Source organism: Phaethon aethereus (genome assembly GCF_964289735.1).
Source record: "Phaethon aethereus genome assembly, chromosome: 3".
Taxonomy (NCBI): Eukaryota; Metazoa; Chordata; class Aves; order Phaethontiformes; family Phaethontidae; genus Phaethon; species Phaethon aethereus.
Genome location: NC_138576.1, coordinates 74412907 through 74436394, shown reverse-complemented (window position 1 = coordinate 74436394; position 23488 = coordinate 74412907). Strand labels below are relative to the sequence as shown.

Below are 23488 nucleotides of genomic sequence, written 5' to 3'. Positions count from 1 at the left end.
TTGAAGCCATATGGTGAGCGTGCGTGTAGCCTTCTCCTGCCTTCGATGGGGAGCAAGGCTGCGCTGGCTGCGGCAGGGCTCCACCCAGGGAGACGTGACTCGGGCTGCGGGGCTGAAGCCTGCGCTCCAGAGGGAATGGGGCTTCAAAAATCACAGCCTTAAGTAAAGAGATCGTCATTCCGTTTTAACTTGGGGTTTGGGGGGGTTTGGCATGTTTGTTTTTTTTTAAAGAAAAAGAACTGGGTGGCACATTGCTCGTAATTTTAGAAGAGACAGGCCATTTTTTCAATTACTCATGTAATCTAAAAAATACATTCATTGTTTTATTTTTAAGCATGGAAAGTCAATTAAGTGGCTATATAATTTTTATATTTATAAAGTTTTATAATGATGATTTTTTTACATATTAGAGAAAGAGAAATGGACCCATCTTCAATTTTACTTTTTTATATTCCTTTTTGTGTGACTTTTTTCAGTGTATACTAGTTATTAGTAATTTGTCCGGCTTGCTTTTAAAAAATCAGAAAGTATTATGCAACATTTCAGAAATTCTGACCATTTTTCACAAAACTTTTTTTCACACATATTTTACCATGAGGCATGATGGCTAGTCCTGTACAGGAGGAAGGCAGAAAGCACTGCTTTGTAGATGGATGCTGTTGTACAAGTATGATGTCAGCATTGCTATATTTATTACTGCAAGCGCATTTTAAAATATATAATGCTTTTCAGTTTTCATAAACGGGAATTTTTGAGTCATTGCCTTTTATTCAAGCTAAAGAGAAACCTAACTGCTGAACAGGATTTCAGTGCCTTTGGAGCTCCGTTCTAGATTTTCAAAACTCCAGTAGTTAGTGTTTAAATGGATTTTGAAGATAGGACTTGAGTTGCAAGACCGTATAACTCCTTCTGAAACACGTTGCCTTCCAACTACGCTACAACAGAATCACAGCATCTAGTTAGAACATGTTTAAAATGTACAGTGTGGCTGGCACCCAATGGCAGAGCATAACATTTTGTTTATTTCTTAAGAGGATACATTTCAAACCACATTTTTTTCTTTAAAATCAGTTAGTTTGTAAGCCTTAATTTTTCCGCATGCTTACTGACAGTTTGATGGAATGCTAAGTAAGCCTCGGGAATCAATTGCTCTGTTTTATACACTGTACTAAGAGTGATTTGACTATCCCTGTGGCTGAAAAAAAAAAAAAATAGCATGCGTCTGTCCTGAATTGCAAACAGATCTGCATTAAAGAGCATTACATCAGTATTGCTGATACGCTAGAAATGAGTCAGCTGGGAAGTACATTTTCAAATAAAATATGATGGAATTACAAGCAATTAACTTCTTCCTTGGAGTAAGAGAGATATACGAGATACACGTTCTGTTCTTTAAAAACACCTCACACTGTTAGTTGGAGAATAAGATAGGAATAATGTGCTTAAAGAGTGGACTACACAGGTAGCAAGGAAACGTGCTGCACAGCATCAGGAACTGTTCTCTTCAGCCTCACCCACGTAAGCGGTAGATGTTCACTCAGTTAAATGGTCGCTGCTGCTTCCTCCTTCAGCTGAAAATACGGCCTAACGTCTCTAGCCATGCTGGTGCCTCGTTAGCCTCGTATCAGGCTTTAATATGTATTTTAGATTTGCTCTTACTGTGCAAGAGACTACAACTGTGTAGATCCAACCCATATTTGTAATTCATACAGTACAGTTCTGACTCAGATTCATCTGGTATTACTACAAACCAAAAAATTACTTATGTCGTGAGCATTTTTACCTCTCAGGTAACCAGAACACAGTGGTCAGTATTACCTGTTGGTAACCATCAAAATGTATTAAAAAATCCAGTAGCAAGGTAGCTTTTTCATAATCCTTTCTCATTTTAAGCATATGTGTGATTGACCGAATTTTTTTTCATGAAAGGAAACCTCATTTTAGCAAATTAAAATGCAATATGTCAGTATCTGAAAATTTAAAAACTATATAAAGCATATGATAATTATTATCTAAGTCCTTTGGCTTTTCTAATTCCTCATTTATTTTGCTTCTCAGCAGTTTGATGTATTTAAGGACCGGCTTATGCCAGAGGTGGCTGAGCAAAGCACAGAGCATTTTGCTGTAGCTAGTCATTCACTTTGAAGCTGCCCCTGACTGTTTCCCCTTCCTTAAAAAAGTTAATGAATAAAGTTATACTGCTTTGCTGGTTTAGTTCATTGTTTTGGCATTAGCATGTAAAATGAAGTCTCTTCTTGGCATCTGGGACAACAGTGACAAAAATTAAAATTGAATCATCTAGATATATGTTGAGTTCAAAAAGTGGTTAGCATGAAGAGAGATCGGACAACCACTTTGTTGATTGCTTTTGGACTGTCTGCTTGGGACAGGACAAGACTGTGAGAGGCAATAAGCCTAATTTTTAAGGAAATGAGGCTGTGAATCAAAGATTGACTCCCTGCAGGAGGTATGAGTTACATCCAGTGACTAAACCACGTGAGGGATAGGGAGCCAAATAGCTGACAAAAGTGGAAAAAAGGATTTTTGTTGTTTCGTTATAAGAGAAATAATGAAAGCTAAAAAGATTTTGGAAAGCTAGGGTAAGAGTCACTGGGAAACTTTCTTCCTTTCTTTCCTTCAGAGCTGTCGGAAAAGTAGGAGCAAAATCTGATCTAGTCAGCTACCACTTTCTTTTCTCTAAGTCCACTGACCATAAATATTGTGATGGTGTTAAGAGAAATTATGTTACATGAGATTCCCATAACTGAAGTAACGATGTATTGGCCAGGAGGTGATGCGTTCTTTAGAGGATCCAAAATTTTGTTGTGTTTTGAGAACCTGCCAGCGTCCCTTAAATGATGTCAGATTTTGGTGTATGCCAAAAATGACTGCAGATTGCCATGGGACCATCTTTCCCTTGCGATCAGCCAGATTTTTTATTTGGTTTTTTTGGTGGCTTATTTGTCTTCACCTAACACTGAAGGACCAAAAAAGTTGATTGGTAGAATTAACAGATTACCAATAGCTCAAACCATTTGAGTAATGGGTCGTTGGGAGTCAGTTAAGGAAGTAGATTAGTGGACAACTCTTCCTTCTCCGAAAATGCAGATCACTCCAGATCAATAGGAATGGAAAGTTATTTTTTGATGGTTGTATTCATCTTCTCCTTGAATTAATTTTTGATCAAAGTTAAGTACACATTCGTTGGTTTTGACTCACTGGCACTGCTGCTGACAATCTCGTGGCAGAGGAGCACAAAGGACAGAGAGAGAGCGCTGTCCTGGGGGTGAGATAGGGATGTGCTGTTGCGCTCCTCTAAATCTTTCTGCAGTGCTTATGTAAAAGGAAGAAAACTGTTATTTGAATGTTTTACCACTGCACAAGCTGTATTTTTGCAGAAAATCTACTGCACCGTTATTATTAATTTATGCTTATATGTATGCTGTTACTGAAGAAACATGACAACATTTGTGAGAAAAAATTTAACTAATCTCTAACATTTATTTTGTTTGTTTTCTCTCTACAGTTAAGGGGGTGTGTGTGTGTGTGTAAGATTATCTGGTATTCATAGAATTTGACTTAAAATATTTCCAAAATCCCCAAAATTTCACAAGTTATTTCTGGCCTTGCATGCTTTGCAGATTGTCATCAGGCATTAATCATCTCTACTCTGTATATAGAGACCAGGAGAAATAGTCAGCACACAAATAGCCAAAAGTGTAAGTATCATTTTACTAAATTATTCAGGTACAAATTATTAACATGAAATATGTTCTCACTAACAGACCAAATGAAGGTGCCACATAGATTAGTGGAGGAAGAAAGAACAATGCAACGATGAGGCTGCTGTGCCATCACATGAAGCAGTGTTACTGTGTACCTGTAAGATCAGGGAAGGGCACTGTCTCCTTAAGTTCTCCCTGAGAAATCTACATTTGTCATCTATAAGATTAGATAATTAAGCTTTTGTGTAGAAAAATACATCAACTTTTACAGAATTTTTGCTTAGTGGTAGTGAGCTGGCTGCACTGGCTGTGCCCAGGGCGCAGTGGTGAACGACCTGTTGCAAGCCCTGAGAAATCTGCTGTGGATGCTACCAGTTGATTTGCTCAGACTGTTAAACCACGTACTCAAGTGACTCTTATTTCCTCTTCTAACATAACTAGAGCACAATCTTACAAGATATGGCATTTAAGCATGAATTTAATTGTAATCACATAAATAGTTGAATTGAGATGACCCACGGTTTTGTTCTTAAATACGTGTACAATTGTCCTGTTGGACTGGCACCACAGCACTTTTCCTGTATCTTGTCAGAACCAGACACTGTTTTATTACTTGGGAAAACGAAGTAACGTAAAACATGTATGGGTATGTCTACACTACACTTGTAAGCATATCGGGACATCCAGCTATACGGCTACTGGTTTTGTCCACCATTATGGGGCTTTTATTTCTTCGTTGATTGGTTGGCTGCTTGAAGGAATTTTTGTTTCATGCATGTTGAAACACCATTACAGTACAGCGGCTGATGTTTAATTCTGTTTGTAACTGTTCTCAACGATGGGGTTCCTTCCACGGCCAAAGGTAGTATTGCCAGTACTAACAATGTACATTCTCTCAACTTTTCAAAAAGTTGATACTCAACAAAGAGTAGCTTTCTAGTTTTGACTGGGGAATGTAACATAGAAGAATAAGGATAATAAACCAGATCATGACTTTTTATTGACCATATCACCAAGATTTTCTATATCCTGTATATCAGTCAATATCAATATTTGGAATACTGATTTGATTATAATTTTTTTTCTGAAAAAATAAGATCCTCATTTTCAATGGAAAATATTTATTTTATATTAAGACATATGGTTTGTGTGCTTATTTTTTTCATGGATTAACTTCAGGAATGGACATGTATTTTACATATAATTTTTGAAGGATTTCTATCATCTCAGCATTTCTAAAGAGAAATGGATGATGTGTATTGAATAATACTCTGTGTTTTTATTAGTCAGCAGCTATGCCAAATTATTTGCAAGCAGGTTAGTACCTTAGAGGCAGCTATCAAAAAGGTTTTCTTTCATTTATTCAGTTATAGACCATATGATATGAAGGACAAATAAGTGTCAAGAACTCAGGTGTAAATTATACACTCTATTGTATTCTGCAATGCTTTAAGAGTCTCTTATTTTTAACCTCTGCTTGCTTGGCAATGCACCAATTTTTTAAAGTTCAGAATGTACATACATTTGGGAATGCATATAGAAGATAAGAAGTTACATTTATTCTCTCTCTTACCATTATTATGAGCATCACTGCAATTACTGCTTTGTCAAAATCAAAAATTCTCTGGTCTGCAAGAGATGTAATCTTTTTCAGACTATCAAACCCAAGGGGAATTTAAATTTGAGAGCTTTTGAAGGAATTAATGGTTACATTTTAAAGTTTATGACAGAAAGAGAGATAACAAAGTGCTGTCTAAAGGGAAGGCACCAAGATGAGGCACCGTGCCTTTTCACGGTCTCTGTAATGCCAGCCTCTGCTCAGGAGGGTCCAGCAGCAACACTAACGACCTCACATCAGACAATTCTCTGGCTTCCTTAGGGTAAACTTCAACCTGAACTAGCCTGTTTGAAAACATGCAATTTATCTAAGTAGTCTGTAACCTCTTCTTTTTCCTAATCTGATGTGAATTCTCACCCCTTTGTCACTCATCTTACTGGTGTCAGTCACCTGATAACAGTTAACATTGTTAGTGAAACAGAAACAACAAAATCTTTAAATGCGTTAGCGGTCTCTGTAGTGCATGTTTGCTTTACGTTCCTCTTGAACTGTGGATCAAAGCATTTCCTGGCCCCTACAGTTAAACTACTGTACTTTCTTGTCAGGCCTCCAAAGACAGGAAGTTTACAGCTCAGGTTGCACTTTGATTCAGTGTTAAGATATGTAAGTACAGGGAAGGTATTTGCCCAGTTTTAAGACAGTAATTACTCCATGGAGTAATTTACATTTTGACTGATGCATCTCTGAATCTTACTTAAAAAAACCCACAGCTTTTCACTTTTGCCCAGTATACATGATTGTTTACTGTTGTTCTTCACATGTCAAAGTTCATCTGGCAAGATAAATTTATAAAGGTATTCTGTAAGGAACCTAAGAAAAAACACGGTTTCTTTTTGAAATGGTTGATACTACCCTTCATTCTTAGGGGACTGGAAATTACATCCCTAAGAAAAAAAAAATCCCCTTTGGAACAGTTGTTCCTACCTGTTGTGCAAAAATGCAGTGGACTCACTTGGCTACTGCAGTAGTTTTCTAAGCCAGCAGATCTTCTGTCAGTCACGTAAGGCTGTGCAAGCACTCAGAGCAAACCTCACTGGGGAAGCACTGCCCCACACTGTCAGGAAAATATTGCTGAATTCCATTATACGAAAAGTTAAGTGTTCTTTATGCATGAAGACCTCTTTGCAAATGTTTTCCATTATCTAAATTGTTGGCCCAGATCCACTGGCAAGAGCAATAGTGGGAGTGTAGAACAAGTCGTGAATATTGTTGTCTCTTTTCATTTTATTAGATTTCTCATGACATTTGGTATTTTTGCTAATCTGTAGTTACTCAATATAGTGATTACATGAGCAAGACAGCTTTCATTAAAATAAAATAAATGAGAAGTTTCATCAGTGGTAAAATTCAGCCCTTGCTGTTGCAAAGACTTAGAAAACATATACTCTGGAGGTGCAAAATGCCAAATGGAAAAAGAGCCCTGAAATCTGCATCTTACACATGAATTTAAGCCACTGTAGGACATTGGGAAATGCAGTATTTGAGAGTGGGATACCCACAATCTAGGGTATATGCATTACAGACCAGTTGTTCCTTGCTAGCTTCTCAGAGTAGCACATAAAACAGGAGTAGCCAACTCGCTGTGTCTATGCAAACCCTATTTTGCCGAGTGAGGCGGGAACAGATGAAGTTGCTGGGGGACAAGGCACTTCCAGATAACACCGGATGCATGTTAGAAGTGATGTGCAGCATCCTCCTGCTCTTTTAAAACAGCTTGGAAAATCAGAAGGTGGTGCTGTTTTCAGAAATGGAGGAATCCAAACATTTAAATGCTAAGCGTGTAAGATTTAGTTGGGAACATAATGTAGTTGAGGTCCTATCTGTTTGCATTGCTAGGACCAAAACGAGACCAAAAAAATGAATCTTAAAATGCAGGCTCAAGGCAGTGAGTGGTGTGGGTGAGCGTGGCCAGTTTGTGAGCAAGGCAATTTCAAAAATCCAGCAGGAATTACTGGCCCGCAGCAGGGAGCCTGGGCAGCAATATTCCTCTGTCCCAATTCTGAACCCGTGCTCCAGGGGGCCCTGCGCAGCCAAAAGTGGTGCTCCCTCCAGCTCACCATCTGCGAGCCGAGGGGTTGTGCTGCTGCGAGCACGGAGAACACATGCTCTGCTGCTCCGCGTTAAATAAACTATCGTGGGGCAGCTACCTCTGGCCCACGTCCCGCACGCTTCCGAGTGGTCGCTGCTGGCTTTTACCTACATGTTTTTATCAGGCCCGGTGTGGTGCTGCTCCGGCTGGGAAAGAGTCGCTGCATTCTGCCCCGGCCAGGATTAGGTTTCAGTGCTGAATGTGGTGGTCTCACTTTATCATGTCTAAATGTCAGTTTTATATGTAATCTTTAAACTCCTTCAGAAGTCCTTAAATGCTACAACACATCTAAGATTATTGTAGGAGTGATGGTTTATTTGGAGAGAAGTATTTTATTTCTAAGTAAGAAGAGAGCCAGCACATGAGGAGCAATGAATTTTGTGTGTTGTGTTCGCATGCTTGTGATCGTTTCTGGACTGAAAACAAAATCAAGTTAAAAATCACCCAGCAGGAGCTTGCAGTGCTTGTGAATTGTTTTCTGTTTGTGAACTGTGGTAGGAGGAGGAAAGCGAGTATTTAGTTCTTCAGTTTTATATGGTCTTGCTGCTTAACAGGCTTCAAAACAGTTGTAGCACAACTTAGAGGAGCCTTGATCTCTGTCACATTATGGTACATCTCTCTGCCGCTCTTCTCTTCCCACAGTCTTCCAGCTCCCATCTGCAAAACCGATACACAATGCAAAGGGTGAGACCAGCTGATTCAGTTAGTTGTAAAACGTTTGGACTGTCCAACACCTCTTGCTTCCTTTAAATAAAGTGTGTTTCCATATCACAAATGAACGGAAATTTGGACTTCCACCTTTTCTTTTTGTTGCTGAGGTTTCAGCTGTACTTTGTCATGTGGCCTCTGACATTGTACAAGAAAAGCACCCCGTCCTTTTAACAGTTCCTGCCATTGAGACAGCCCTTCTTTGAGGAGATACCAGGAAGTTTTAGCTTGCAGTATTCCCCACAGTGGGAGAAGAGGCTTGAAATGAAGCTTCTTGGAGCTTGGCTAACCTCGGGCATCACAAGCAGCCTTATTCCTGATAAGCTCTAGTTCTTTCAAACAACAGTGATTTTGTAAGTTGAGGTTTTAGAATTGGGGAAAAGATTTTTTCTTTCTTCGACAATTTCTAGGTTTTGTGTATGTAACAGTAGACACAAGACAGTTTTCTGAAGTAAAGGGAGGGAGAGCAATGAGTCAAGCTTAACTGTTACATGTAGTTGGTTTTGTGTATTAAGATTAATAGTAACTGTGATAGGTCACGGAGCAAGCCTCAACTTCTTCAGTTTCCTGCAGATTTATATAAAATGCTTACCTAGTTTTGTCTTATTGATGGCTGGAATTTAAAAGATATAAAACTGCCTAGTCTTAACAACAGTGATCATTCTTGCTTCAAAGCCCTTTGAAAGTATCAGTGTGACAGACTTGGGACGCCGCTTAAAGATGCGTTTAGAAACTGCCATGGTTGTAATCATGGCCTGTTTCCACAGGGCACTATTACCAAGCTTATAAAAATGGTGCCTAGCTTTAGCTTTACAGGGCTTTAACTTTATTCTAGCAGAACCGCATGAGCCTGTTTCCCCCCACACCCGTGAGAAGGAAGGAAGGTTTAAAGAGGGGGCCCAGCCATTACTAATGAATGCCTGAACTGTGCACACAAATCCCACTTCTCAGGGACTTAGGAGAGTGCTCTGGCTGTTCCATATCCAGGAGCAGTGCTGATTGAATAACACCTCTCATAAAGCAGCCTTCCCTCATCCCTCTCTCCCACCCCAGGCTATGCCAACAAAAGCGTTCATGTGGCTTCCTGATGCACCTGATCACAGAAAAATAGCCTAGAATTTTATTTCAGGTTTCTTTTCTTCCCACGTAGATCAGCTCCTTGATACATTTCACCACACAGCTGCATAAATAGTTGGCTTTGGCAGAGTGCAGGGAGAGGAGTGGGGTGGGAACCAATGTCCAAAGAAGAAGGTGAGACAGGGCTGTTTAAACTCTACCTGCCATCAGAGAAATCTCCAAGAACCACAGTCCCAGCTGCATGACGTGCAAAAGCACAGGTCTAGATTGCCAGCTGCTTTCAGCATGCATGAAGAACCTCTACAAAATTGGAAAGCCATTGCGTACAAATATGAGACTCACCCTAATCTGTTTCTTTTGTGCACCATTGCTATGAACCACGCTGGTTACAGTTCAACATGATGTTATTGGATACCATCCAGAAGCAGCTTTGTGCCTCTAAAAAAGCGACCTCCAGATGTAAATAAAAGTGACCATCGGAACGGGTGGTGCTAGCGCTGTGGTCCCACAGGCACCCATCCTGCTTACCTCGCCCTTAAGATCAGGTCTACGCAACACCAGATCCAGACCCACTGGCAACATAGATGTGTCCTGAATCAGACTTGGGCACATGGTTACTCAATTAGCCCAAGCCTGCAAAACAGCGTGTATTTCAGCCTTCTGTTTATTCTGGATTCAGAGGACAGACAGTTCCTAGTCAGGAGTAACGCTTGCCAGAACAAAAGTTACCCTTCAGAAATACTTTAAAACAAATTAGAACCAGAAATATAGGTTTGGGCAGATTCAGTGCTTTATGTCAAATAGCTAGATTTTATTTTATTTGGTACTATGTGCCCCAGAACCAGAGTCACCACATCGTGTGAGAACAACCTGATATTCTGCAGAAGAGCTACAAAAGGAATGAAAAAAAAGAAAAAATAGACTCTCCCCAGCTAAATCCAGTTGGTTAAAATCCAGCTAACAAACTCTAAACGCCAGTAGCTCATGAAGTCTAGCATTCAGTCTTCTCTACTTTTTTTTAATGCCTCAGACTTGCAGAACTGTTCTGAGGCAGATGACTGAACAGTTTCTTGTTTTGTTTTCATGGTGGTCCTCTCTTACGGAGGAGGAGATGGTTAATTTTGGTAGCTATAGCAACTAAGCTATAGAGCTATAGAGAGCAGCATCCCTATATCTTAAAGAGTTGTTGGGGGGGTGTATTTTTTAGGTACTCAAGAAAAAGCTTGAGTTAAGCTGTTTGCAATTTGAGGTTTTTGAAGCCACCTCTGGAGGTGGTTGTAACTGCAGTCTGTGTGGACGTATTATTGGACTGAATACCTGCCAGGCGGCTGCATCCGATTGAACGGGGCGTTTTGCAGAACCCTTCTGGAAGGAAAACTGGCTACAGAGGTCCATTTGAACACTTGGAATGATGGCAGAAAGGAACAGACTAAATTTTTATGGAGTACGGTCCTACAGGTCACAGAAAGCAATTTGCAAACGTTGGAGAAATGTCAGGGAAAAGAGAGGCAACAAGGTCCATCCAGCTCTGAAAGCATCTGTGAAAAATTACATAGCCCAGATGGCTGAAATGGTTTTCACATTCATTGCACATGTAGTCTGGTTTTAGCTATCTCCAGTGCAGTCGTTCTGCTGATCTATGGTAGTTATTCCCCCCTCAGTGCATGAGCATGTTTCCCATTCACATAAATAAGAGTTATGTCTTTGTATCTAGAGAGAGGGGATTTTATTTGTCTAGTGCTGAAGCAGCTTCTCACAGGACTGTTTTCCTCCCACACTCTCAGTTTTGTTCAGCTCTCCTGACCTGTGTTTTCTTTGTTTTGAACTGTTTGGACTTTTATGTTTTAGGTAATAAATGTCAGTAAACTATTGGAGAAGGTGACATGGCTAGAAATTGAGTCCTTAGTGGGTTCAGCCATATAAGTAATGCAACCTAAAATATGAGAGGTAGCTAGAAAAGGAGAAAAAAATGCTTGAAAGTTTTGCAGCGTAGAAGTAATTTTATTTTATGTGATGATATCACCACATTTTCCTCTCTCCTTTCCCCCAGTACCTATCAGTGAGAGTCTTGCTTTGCTCTGTGTGGGAAAGCTTGATCTTATTTACAGAGATTTTGTGTTATTTATCTATTTTTTGTCAATTGCTTTTAAAATCTCTGTCACAAGGTACTATTCAAGCAGTGCCAGTGATGACTGTGGCTATCACTGCTAAAAAGCTTCTAAGCCATGGAGCATGGGTTTCTTTTGTATATGAGTTTAGGTTGTTTAACTAACAGAGTGCAATACTGATGACCGGGGTACCTCAGGCCATAGAGATACTGGTGCTGTACTAGCAACCACAGGGTCTCCTTTGACACCTCTTGTTTATGGTCCGAGACTGTTGCTGGGAAGGTGGAACCAGTGATGTTCACTTCACGTTAGGTTTGACATACCAGGGTGCTCTGGAGCGAAGGTTCATCATCTGTTGTCCCCTCAGTGCAGTTCACTTGGTTACAGCCATGCCGCGACGAGGAGATTAGGTGTGCTCTCCTCCCCGTGAGCTTCTGGAAGTGTTGCTGGTGTGTCTGCTTTTCTCCCCCTCGTTTTCTTTGAGGGGCAGAGTGGGGAGCAATGGGAGAAGAGGGGCAGCAACAAGATTTTTTTTTTTTTTATTCTTTTAATTTCTTTTCATTCTTCTGCCTCTGTTACAGACCAGGCCCTTTGCCCACTCCAACCTTTGTCTGCTTTTGTATGACAAAAGCTGTCATGCAACTTCTTGATTATGCCATTTCTCTTTACTTTTTTTGTCTCTTCTCCTTGCAGTCCACAATTTTCCTGCCCTGCTTGCTGCCTGGTTCATCAAACAAATTGGCGTGCAGTCACCTTGGGAAACAACTATATAGCTGAAGATAGCGGGGAGAAGGCAGGGAAGGTTTCAGCAGTGGAAAGTCAGTAGCGATGTGGGAGGAACAAGCTCCCGGATAGCGCTGCACGCCCGCTAGCGTCCCCTCAGCTGGCTCCTGCCTAAGTCGGGGTCAGCTAAAACCACTGAGGGGGGGTTTATACGTGTGCTTTAAGCCAGTGCTCCACAGGGCACTCAGTCACCGTAGCTCTAGGATAACTTTGCGTTGGGCTATGGATAGGTCCTGCTCTTTTGCATCCTCCGCAGTGGTGAGAGGCGGTTTTGCCTCAGCTCCTCGCAGCTCTGGGCAAGCGCGCTGTCTGCCCGGCCACTCCCCCGGGGTTATCAGGGGCTGCAGGAGAAGCAGATTAGGGCCATTCACACCGGCAGTTTCCTTAGTGCCTTTGCGAGGCTGATAACTCCCGGCAGGGAGGCGGTGACGCCAGCCCGCAGTAATGTTTTCCCCCGGGAGAGCTGCCTGCCCGGCGTGCGTGTTTATCCCCACAGGTGTGGCTCCTGGAAACCCTGCCTCTGCTTCTGGCGCTAGGCGCCTGCAGGGGTGTCCCAGGCCGGTCACCGCGGTTTGTCCGGCTCCAGCAGGCCTCCCCGGGGAGCCGCTTCTGGACAAGATCTTGGGGCAGCACTGCTCGATGGCAGCCTCGTCCTTCCTAGGTGCCATTACGGCCCCGCTGAGCAGGGCACGTGCTGAGCCAGCCTGGCTGCAGCTCACCATGGCCTTCACCCCACCACAGCCTTCACCCCACTACAGCCTTCTTCCTCACCCCACCCCGGCCTTCTTCACCCCGTTTACTCCCTGCTGCCTGGCAGCGCGTGGGGAAAGCTGTGTCGGCTTGCGAAAACAAGACGGGCGAGGTGAGGAAACAAGAAGAGGCATGAGCACAGCTCGGTTTGATTCCAGGCCTTCGCATTTCAGCGTTGCCAGTCAAAAAGGCAGGGCGCAGCCCGCACGGCCCGGGATGGGTGGCGGGGGAGCGTGCCCACCCCGGGTGTGCGGCCAGCCTGCAATGTGCTGCTGCAAGAAGGTGCTGCAAGCGCAACCGCCGTCGCGTGAGGCCAACGCCTTCTGAGCTGCAGCGCGGTACGGGCAGGCTGCAGGCCCGGGTCGCTGCCCCTGGCCCAAGTCCCTTCACCCAAAGGCAGCGCTAAGTACAGGCATGCCCTTACCCTTGATTTCCTAGCCTCACCTTTCGGGGAGTTAGGAAAGCAAAGTCCTGCTGTGTTTGAGGATTTTTAAACACGGCTGCTGAATGTATATCAGCATGCTTGGCCCAGGATATAGTGGGCTACTGAGGAGGAGTGTTTACTGAAGTGTACCCTGGCATCCTTATCCTTCCTTTGCAGCTGCTATTTACCAGACAGCATTTGTGGTGAATGTAGCTGGCAGGAAACATCGTCTAGGAATGAACTGGATGAGTTAAAGAAATTTTCACACTAACATTGTCACAGGCGTTTGAAATTACTTCACATGAAGGCGTATTTTTGTAACACTGAATTAAAATAACACTGCACGAAGCCGGCTCAGCTAAATAAAATTTACCACCAAAATGTTTGGTGTTTTTGTTTTGGGTCCCTGCCTTGTTTACAGCTCCGCTGTGTTACGCTCTGTGCTGCAGAAAGAGCATCTCCATCCACTCTATTGACGTATTGTTTCACAAATGTGGCAGCAGCACAGCTAATTCTTCGGTGCTTGCAGGCAGGAGAGATTTAGACTTTTTCTTGGCAATTAAAGAAACTGATTATGAAAATACACTTACTCCTATTTTAGTCAAAACGGCCTGCTGTGATGCTATTTCTTTAAGAAGCTCAGATTGCTTAACTAGTATGAGAATGCCTTCTTTAAAAATTATCAGAATAAAGTAGCAGGATTGTTTCTTCCATAGGCTGTTCTGAGATGTGGAAATCTCTTTCTCTATTCTGGGATTTAACTTGCCAGTCAGATGCAATTATTCTTCTTGTAGTTTTCTAAGCCATGACTGAAACTTCTTTTTGTTTTTTTTTTTTTTTCATCATTCCAGAAACTGAGAAAACTGCTTAAAAATAGATTTTAGAAGAAATCAGAACCCACAAAAACAAAAATACACAGCCATTAATAGGCATGTCAGTCCACCGTACTGATTCTTTCTTTGTACATTGTGCAATCTACCCTTCCCTTTACCCATCATCTTTGTTTTCTTATTTAGATCCTTGTTTAGATTTCTTGTAGGACTGTAACTCTCTCTGTTTTGTTTAGAAAGTTCCTAGCAGATTGTGGTTGCTATAGCTATATGGGAACAGACTATTTTTCTTGAGTTATTTATTTGAATTGGGACTCTCTAAAAGCCCCTCCTTGTCATCAATCTAATACAGACGTTCCGACAATGTATTAGTCACTACTGGGGTGACATGAAGCAGAGCAGAGTGTTTGGAGACGCCCTTCCAGTGAAAGACACCGAGGTTTAAGCCTCCCCACAGATGTGCAGAGCTGTACTAGCCATGCCTAACTCCCTTGCATGCTTAATAGGCTTTTGCCTATAAATCCCCATCTGCCATTGAGAGATTGGATCTTCGTAGAAGGGCTGGATTTAATGGGAAGCCTGGATGTCTCTGATTTATCTCACGGCTCATGGGAGTGGGTGGAGTGTGCTTCTCCGACACCGACTTCTGTTGCCACCCGGGTAAAAGCAGCCGAGGGGGAAGATCTCCCTGCCCAGCACCCAGAAGCAGGCTCAGAGCTGGGGCTTTGTCTCCAGAGGTCTGACAGCAGCATGGCCATGAAACAGCTGAAGTAAACAAACCAACAATACAGGCATTTTTGTACAGAATAGATCCATTATTCTTCCTGACAGCATGACTTGGATTTTGAGTTCTCATTCTTTGTATTGTTCCTTATTTAAAAAGAAAGAGAAAGCAGAACAAGGAATAATACAAATGAGACAGCCTAGGGCTTGTGCTTGCCTATAGGATACTATTAAGGTCCTGTTGGCACTACAAATTGGAACCATTTTGTAACCAGGTCCCTTAACCCAGCTCTATTTTTAAAGCAGTCGGGCCCTAAAGTCTTATGTGCTTGCGTGATCGATTACGCCTGAGACTTTTACGCGGAGGGCAGAGTAATAACCAAGAGGCAATAAGCAATCGCTTACCGAGACCAGCTCATTGATCATTCAACGTGCAGACAACAGAGTTTTTCCTAGCCGGACAACAGGGCTCACACAGTCATACAGAGTAGGACATCTGCATGTGTGCATGTATTTACTGCGCTCTCCGTCTCAGCCCGAGGTGGGATTTAGGCTGGAGGACGCTCGGTGGGCTGCAGCTGGGATGCACGCTGCTGCGCCTGGGCATGCTGAGCTGTGAGCCCCACCTGCAGTGGGCTGCCACGCTGGTTTCTGCCCCGGCCAGCCGGGCAGGGGGTCCGGGGGGAGTCCATGGCCAGAGGGCTGCTGGAAAGGTGCATGAAGCTGTCAGGACTTTCAGAGAGCAGTTTGTTGCAAGGCTTACACTCAGTAAAGCTTCAAAAAGTTTTTATTATATAAATTTTGAGCCCTTTCTGATCTTTTGGACTGGAAGTCCATACTGTCTGCTGGACACAGAAAAGCCAGCATGGATCCTGGGAACAATGTGGGGTTTTTTTCTTACTGCAAGCAGAGGCTGGCTGTGCCTGAGAAACAGCCCTTGAGCTTGCTGAAGCGTCAAGGGGGGAGACATTTCACACCTGCATCAAGAGAAGCTGGATCCCCACACTCCCAAAAGCACCTGAGCTCCCCGCTGAGGGGAAATGAGTCTGTCTGGTCTGTGTGGTGGTAACCTCCTCGCCTGGTCACGGACGACAACTGGGCGCTCCTCTGGCTGGGGGAGGCATGGCTGCGGGGAGCCGTGCCTGTGGGAGAGCTGAGGGAGGGTCTATTGAAACCCTCAGGCTTTCCTCATGCTGCCTTTTTCCAGTCTGGGCAGCCACAGCAAGGGACAAGTAATAAAGCCACTGTGGATGAAATGAGATACACTGTTATCATAAGCAGATTAGCTATCCTGAGCCCACTCCTGGAAAAAGCACATTGAGAACTTTAGGTAGAAAATTGCTTGTTGAAATTATTGATTGCTTCTGTTAGAGACATAATTTCTTGGGTTGTTCCATGCCATTTTTGTTTTAATGTCTGCACTTGTGATTTTTCAGGGAGGGACGTGGAGTCAATCCTTATTCCAATTTGAAGACTATGTGTAAGCCTCATTTTAAGTGGGCAGTCTGGAAGATCTTTCATTCAACTAGTCACCATTTCTGGTTACACATCTGCCGCATTTAAACATTGCAGGACTGTTCAAACGCTGCATTTAACATTTAATGTGTTTATGTTTAAATGCATAAACAATGCATAAATTTATGTTTAAATGCCTAAACATTGGGTGACCACCTCAGTTCATGGTCTTAAACATAAATAATTGGGGATTTTGTCCTGAAGCAAGCAAACTGATAGTGGAGGAATTAAAGGAAACCACAGAACATCTCTCTCCATTATTGACAGATAACAGATAACAGAATAACTTTGTTGACAGATAAATAAATAAGTGGCTGAGAGTCATCAATGGTGACCAGCTACAGTTCGAGAAGCTGATGCCCAGGCACCCGGGAGTGCTCTTCTCTTGCAGCGGGAGGTGGAAAAATGGAGAAGACAAGCAGTGAGGAGGACAGGGTGCATGAAGGAAAGAGGAAGCATGCGGAAGTCTGGCAGCTGCACCAGGTGCGTTAAAAAAATCTTTGGCCAAGAGACATGGAAAAATGTGGAAGAGAGAGCTGACAGGCATCTAGCGAGAGAGGTAAATGGGAAGAGATGGAGGCCCTGGTACAAGAGGGCAGGAGCCATGGAGGGAGAATGTGAGAGGACACAAATGTTATATCTGGAACAGGCTGTGGCATCCAGTGAGGATCAAGGGATGGAGGCACAAGGTACCTGGGACATGGATGGTGTGGAGGCATTAGAGAAGCCAACACTGGGAGGACGTGAGGTACATGCACAGTTGCTGGCATGGGGACACTATGGTCAGCTGCAGGAACAATCTGTGTGGCCCTGGGAGAAGCTCAGGTCCTTTCTCCTCACGTTTTTATCATTCGATGCATGGTGGAGGCAGCATATGCAGTGACACTGTCCTCAGCAGTGCACTTCACAGGATTGACAGCAATAAAATTTCCTCAGGAAATATATTGTGCCTCTGTTATTTCCAATGGGTGTAAGGTGGGAGAAACAGCCAAAGGTAATTCACTGGCTTACTTCCCACTCATAGTTTAAATTTCAAAGCTTAAGCCTTTGTTTTTTTGGCACAGTGGCTGTTCAGCAGAGGTTGTAAAGCTCTACTTTCAGTGGGGAAATTGATCAACTTCAAAACCAAAAATTCTCTGTCTGACACTATCTTACAAATTCTGTAGTTTATACTGTCCTTTTGTCCTTTTCCTGCTTTTGATTTCTTAGTATGGGGTAGTTGTGCCCTGTTTTTGAATGCATGCATATGTCTAATTGGACATTTGTCATTAAACATATATAAAATTCACACACACATTAACCATATGGAAGTCTTGTTAAGAAGGATTTGTTTCCTCCATGGCCATATACAAACATTTGAAATACTTGAATCAGGCTGAATCTTGAGGTTAAAAATAGATCAGTAAAGCCTTTGTATTTACCTTCTAAATTTTAAACTCTGTGGAGGTGTAAGGAAGCATTTAAAATTTTCTCACTTTAATCTTTTTTTCTGATACCAGAAGGGGGAAACAGGGGGGTTTCTTTTCTTTTAATAAAAACAGGAGATTCTCAACACTTGAAATGAAATCCTGAGAATAGGCGACAGCATGTTTCCTGCTTCCTTCCCGTGTTGTTCCTGCCAGGGATCCTCAGCTGTTGGGCACAGCCCCGACCCCCCTGCACCCCCGTTCAGCCCACCTGCTGCCCTTGCCCTCGGTTCTCCTGCCTCTCGCCCCCTTGGACATTCGGGGGTGTGCTCAGATGGGCTAAGGCTGCTTCTGCTCACTTTTGCCCCAAGGCCATTGTCAGTGGGTGTAAATGTGGGTGTAAATCCCTGTCCCAGAGCCTGAGGATGGTGGCTGTTACATGGATCTTGCTTAACCTCAGCCCTTGTTCCTCTTTGCCCAGCAGCAGGGATGGTCAGTGGGGTCGGAACGGTGTGCAGCTCTAGCCCACGCTGTTTGTCCCTGTAACACTGAGGTCAGGCGCTGTTTCTCCTCCTGGGAGTGTAGGAGAACCAGACCCTCCGGGAATCGCCACTATGCCAGCTGCAGAGGGAAATGCCACCTCCAGCAACTGCAAAGAGCTGCTGCCGCTGCTGCTGCCAGAGCACAGCTTTGCTTTGCAAACGCAGGAATTGCTGAGCTGCAAAGGTGAGCTAATGAAAGTAATGGAGTGGGGGGGAATTATGTAAAATCACCATAATCGCCATCATCTGTAGAAAATTGTGTTCTGCTCTTCCAGTCCTCCAAAACAGCAATGGTCATATGAGAAAGAAATCAAGACATTTTTAACCTGAAAAGGGAAAGTCTAGGAGTATCAGTGACTTACCACGGTGGGGAGGGACTTGATGTATGGCACTCCATCTCAGAATCATTTTACCCCTTTTGAACTCGTAGTGATATATGTCTTTGATAGACTATTTTATTTTTTAATTTGCTGCTAAATAGAACTAGAAAGGTATTTTTGAAAGTTATATGCAGGGATCTTTCTAAAGGCCTAATATTTAAAATCTCCTGTGAGTGTGTGCGTGCATGGGTCTAAGAGAAATTTGTGTGTATATGTATATATAGGAACGAGTCACAATTGTCAACACATTTGCTTGCTTTCCGTGCTGCAAGTTCACTTTCATTTGCGCAGTTGCAAAGCTTTTTCTGTATTTAGTCCTAGATAAGATTCAGAGGGCCACGACAAATTGGCGATACAACCCTTATCAGCGGTTTTCATAACCGGCAGGACTCGGGTTGGTCCAGGCTGGAGCGGAAGCTGCGAAGGGACCAGCCTGGGCTGGGCACCAGGGCCGAGACTGCGACCTCTGGGTGAGGGGCACCCTCGGGGTGATGCCAGGGTGGTGCTGGGGTGATGCTGGGGTGATGCCCGGGTGATGTCGGGGTGATGCTATGGAGCAGGGCTGGCCGCTCCTCTCGCAAACCCTTGCGTTCCATGCGCAGCCCCGCCGCACTGGTGTTTTGGCAGTCGGCGGTAGCGGGCAGCCGGCGCGCAGTGGTGGAAATGACACATGTCTAGCAGAAAGGGAAAAAGGTGTTTGTCAAAGGAAGGCCAGCAGCTGGACAACTGCAGCTGGGTGGCTCTGCCTTTGTGTGACATGTAGTGCTGGGGAGACAGCAACGCCTTTGGCTCAGCTCCTCTGAGCCTTTGTATCTACCTGTCAATACCCTTTTTCGTATTTTAGGGAGTGGTTACCCAGTGTTTTTAGCAGGTATGGCTCTTCTTCGCGAATGGGATCGTTTGGCTTGCTGATGCTTTTCATCTGGAGTATGAAGTGCTGTTTTGATGGCTGATATTTTTTTCCCCTTGCTGGGTCTGGAAGTTGGTGGAGAAGTGAGTGGCACAGATACTTTGGAGAATAGTCTAGGCTACAAAGAAGAATTAGCTTAATAATCCCTATTGAGGCAGTTGCTATTACGTTGATGTCAGATGGTAAGTCATTTAGATCACTCCATCCTCGTATTTCTATAGCTATTTACCTGTATTTCCAAACTACATTCAGATTACATTGATGCTTTTTACAAAGTTATTATATGGTTAATTATAGCTGAATTTAATAGTTACAGGCATTGCATATTTGACTGAAAATAAGTAGTTACTTTCAAACTGGTTTCACCCTGACAAATAGAAACGTTACTTCTGATATTTCTGTTTGTGAACAGTTCTGCTGCTTGCTACCTTCCTAATTACAGAAAAGCTAGAAATTAAATTAAACAGTTAGTTATAATTACAGGTAAGATTTTAGTGTTGGTTCATATTTTTAATTTCTCCCTTTAAATACAATTTGTGGATAAATATGAAGGCGGAGAGTGTTTAAATTGAAAGGAAAGAGACCAATAAATACAAATGAGGCACAGCAGGATGTGGATAAAGGGTAGTCGTGCGTTGCGTTTTTTTTTCTCTCTGCTTTAAATACTAGTGAAAACTTGCTTCTTGAATTCAGCTTGAATTCAGATTGTTTCTCACTTGCTACCTTTCCTAATTACTCACCTATTCACATCGATTTTGAGCCAACAGAAACTGAATGTTCCTCCTATGTATTCGTTTGGTCTAGATACACTTCTGTGTTCAGGGCGCCCATATCAAGAACATAAAACTTCAGTGATTCATTGGGTGACTGAAGCTGTTAGTACTCCCCAGGGATGGCACAAGAAATGAAATCTCAATTAAGAGTGACTTTCCCTTACATAGTAAAGCCTTTGAATCAGAGTGTACCTCTGAGCCTTTTGTCTGCCAAATGGGTGGGGGTAATTCAGTTGAGAAAATGCAGTCAAGATGCGAAAAAAAGTGCTTGGGGGCATGCAAGGCCTGTTTCCAATGATGCACGGATGTTAGCAACACGCTGAGCTTTAAGATCCCAGAGCACAATAAAGCAGGATATTCCCTTCTTGCTCTCTGGGAATTAAATTAGGTATCAAACCAAAGGGCTTTAGGAAAATAAAATCAGACAATGTTTGGGTTTCAGCTGGAACTTACGTGACTTACAAATTCGCTGTGTGAAAGCTTGTGAAAGTGTAGTTCTTTGTTGGCAATGAGATGAGGAGTTACTACTTTCTTAGTGTCAGTGCCTTTTATATAAGCAAGTGGTAACTAACTCAGAAGCCCTGTTTGCAAAAAAATTGCAGACTATGCTTCAGCAAAATGAATTCTAAAAATTTTAAACATATAAAGTATACTTTATAGTATATAGTAGTTTACAGTATATACACTTTGTAATAGATGGTATAAAATCAAGCTTCAGATTCTTAATTCCTAGAATTATGTGTCAAACTGAACTAAGTTACTTTAAAAGTTCCAGAAGATACTCTTGTTCCAACTAAATAAGCAGGTTTCCACAAGTGTAATCATCTCACATATTGTGGTATTATATTAGCACATAAGAATTTAAGATGAAAGAAAAAAAAATCTGGACTGTTCGGTTTTACTGTTCCTTCAGTGGTGTTAAATACAGAATGCATCCCCACCGAGAAGTATTGAAAATACATTTTCCAAGTCCCTACACTTTCTTAAGACTCACTGGGAAAAACGATGTTGACAAAAATAGGACTTGAGTCATTCTGGTTGGTGAAGACTTGGCTGTTTGCATCCCTCGCTGTATGAGTTGGAACTGCTGCACCCTAAAGGGACTGAAGCTAAACATGTATTTCTCTGAACAGAGAGAGTAGACAAAGTAAATAGAAAGGAAATACAATGTAGTGTCTCCATACATTTGCTTTAAATGTATTTGAAATATATCACTTGGATATGGTATGAAGATATCACTATGCAGGGAGGATTATATATCTCTAAGTGTAGATTGTCTATTTTAAGATAAAATAATAAAAAATTAAAGAAACTTGGCTTTATCCTCTTTCTTCATGAAATACGAAGATCATCTTTTTTTAATACTTCCTATTTGTTTCCTCTTATAGTCTGTTGTAAATAGGCTGTATTCTTGGTCTCAGCTGCTCAAGCTTAGGTCTCAAGCTCAAGCTTCCTGAATAATGAGAATTCTTCTTTAAGCAATTCTCCCCAATAAATTGTTAGTATCTTTTTACACCAGGTGGGGGGATTTTTTTAGTATTTGAGATGTGCTGAAATTATATTTTCATGCACTGTAAAATCAAGAGGGTTAAAAATTCCCACTTCCTTCTCCTAATCTCCATTTCCATTAAAAAGAAAAAAACTGTGTGCACATAACTTCATGTATTTGTAGAGGGGCAAGGAAATGCAAGCTTTCATAAATTCTTAGGTAGAAGATCTTGCAACTGAGCTAGCACTAACACCCAGGCAGTTGGGTTTTTTTAAGGACACATTTTGTAGACCTAATAACTAGGCTTCTAGGTTATCTAAGGTGCTCTTCTCTGGACCCTCTGTAATTGATTCAGATCCTTTTTGAAGTGCAGTGTCAGCAAGGAGTCTTGTAGCCCATGGAGGTCTTGCAATGCTGAGGAGAGCAAAAGATTTATCTTACCTGCCGTCCGTTAGTAAATCTTTATACAATAGTTGCTTTTTTATGACAGCAAGAAAGAAGTTGACTCATGCTCAGCCTGCAGATCCTTTTGTGAGAACTGCCGCAGGGCCAGCTGTCTCCCATCCCCTGCTCATCCTCCTAGCTTATTTCTTCCCAACTGAAGTATTTTGCAACAGTATGTCCTTTTTGCAAACTGCCTCCTGTTTCTCTTAGCCCATTTCTCCAATTTCCATACCCATCTGTGTATCTAATCATGCTCTCCGACATGTCTGCAGCTCCTTGTAGCTTTGTGCAATCTGAAAGCTCAGCAATGAGGTGGCATCATCCACATCAGAGGCTAGCCTACCACATGGTCCTGTCTTACTCATGATTTCCAGTGCTTTTTGTTGGCCTCTGCAGGCTCATGCACTTTTTGCAGGTTGCTGCTGAGCAACACGGTCTGGAGAGGGTGGTCACTGGCCCTGGAAGAGCCTCAAAATGGGCATCTTGGTCACAACTCTCAAAATGCAAACAGCCCCTAAACAAGTATGCTGTAAAAATATTGAATAGTGTCAAAATGTCTTGATACATCTTGAGCTACTGATAAATACTCTTTGATGTGGTTTCCCTGTCATGCACCAACAGGGAGTGACAATTTCATGTAGACTGTTCTCTTCATGAATATGCCATGTGAAGCGGCATTGGGAACCGTATGGAAATGGAGATATATCTCATCTGCTTCCTTCTTCTTTGTAAGGTATATCATTGTATTCTTGAACAGAAATCAGCTTTATTTGACAATAATTTAGATAGTTTCTCACAGAGGCACGTGACCTTGAAATCTTTATGTGCACCACCTACAAATAGCAGGTGTGATTCTTTGTTCCCAAGCAGTTTTTCTGTCAAATTTAGATCAGACTGAAATGTCGATGGGCCCCCCCCTACTTTTGGCCCATAAAGGTGAGCTTTCACTTGCCTTTCTTCTGTCTCCTGCAACGTTAGCCATCTGTGTCACTGTGCCTGGATCTATGCTGTTGGCCTCGCCAGACTTGTGCCAGGAATATTTTAGTGCCCGCGGCTGAGGCAGCCAGGGGGTAGGGGCTGCGTGGGGCAGGGCGGCTACGTGGGGCAGCCCTTGCGAGGGGCTGGTGGGTCTGTGGGGACCCAGACTGCTCAGGTCACCTCTCTTGGGGTGCGTAGGGCTCACTTTCTCTCCCT

General features: G+C 42.8%; 1 protein-coding gene across 2 annotated transcripts in view; it reads left to right on the top strand.

The window, feature by feature from the left end:
- LOC309403160 (SAM and SH3 domain-containing protein 1-like) overlaps nt 1-23488 on the top strand; it is a gene marked incomplete at its 5' end in the record, with an annotated part of 567614 nt that overhangs the window by 404568 nt on the left and 139558 nt on the right. The window lies entirely within an intron of this gene.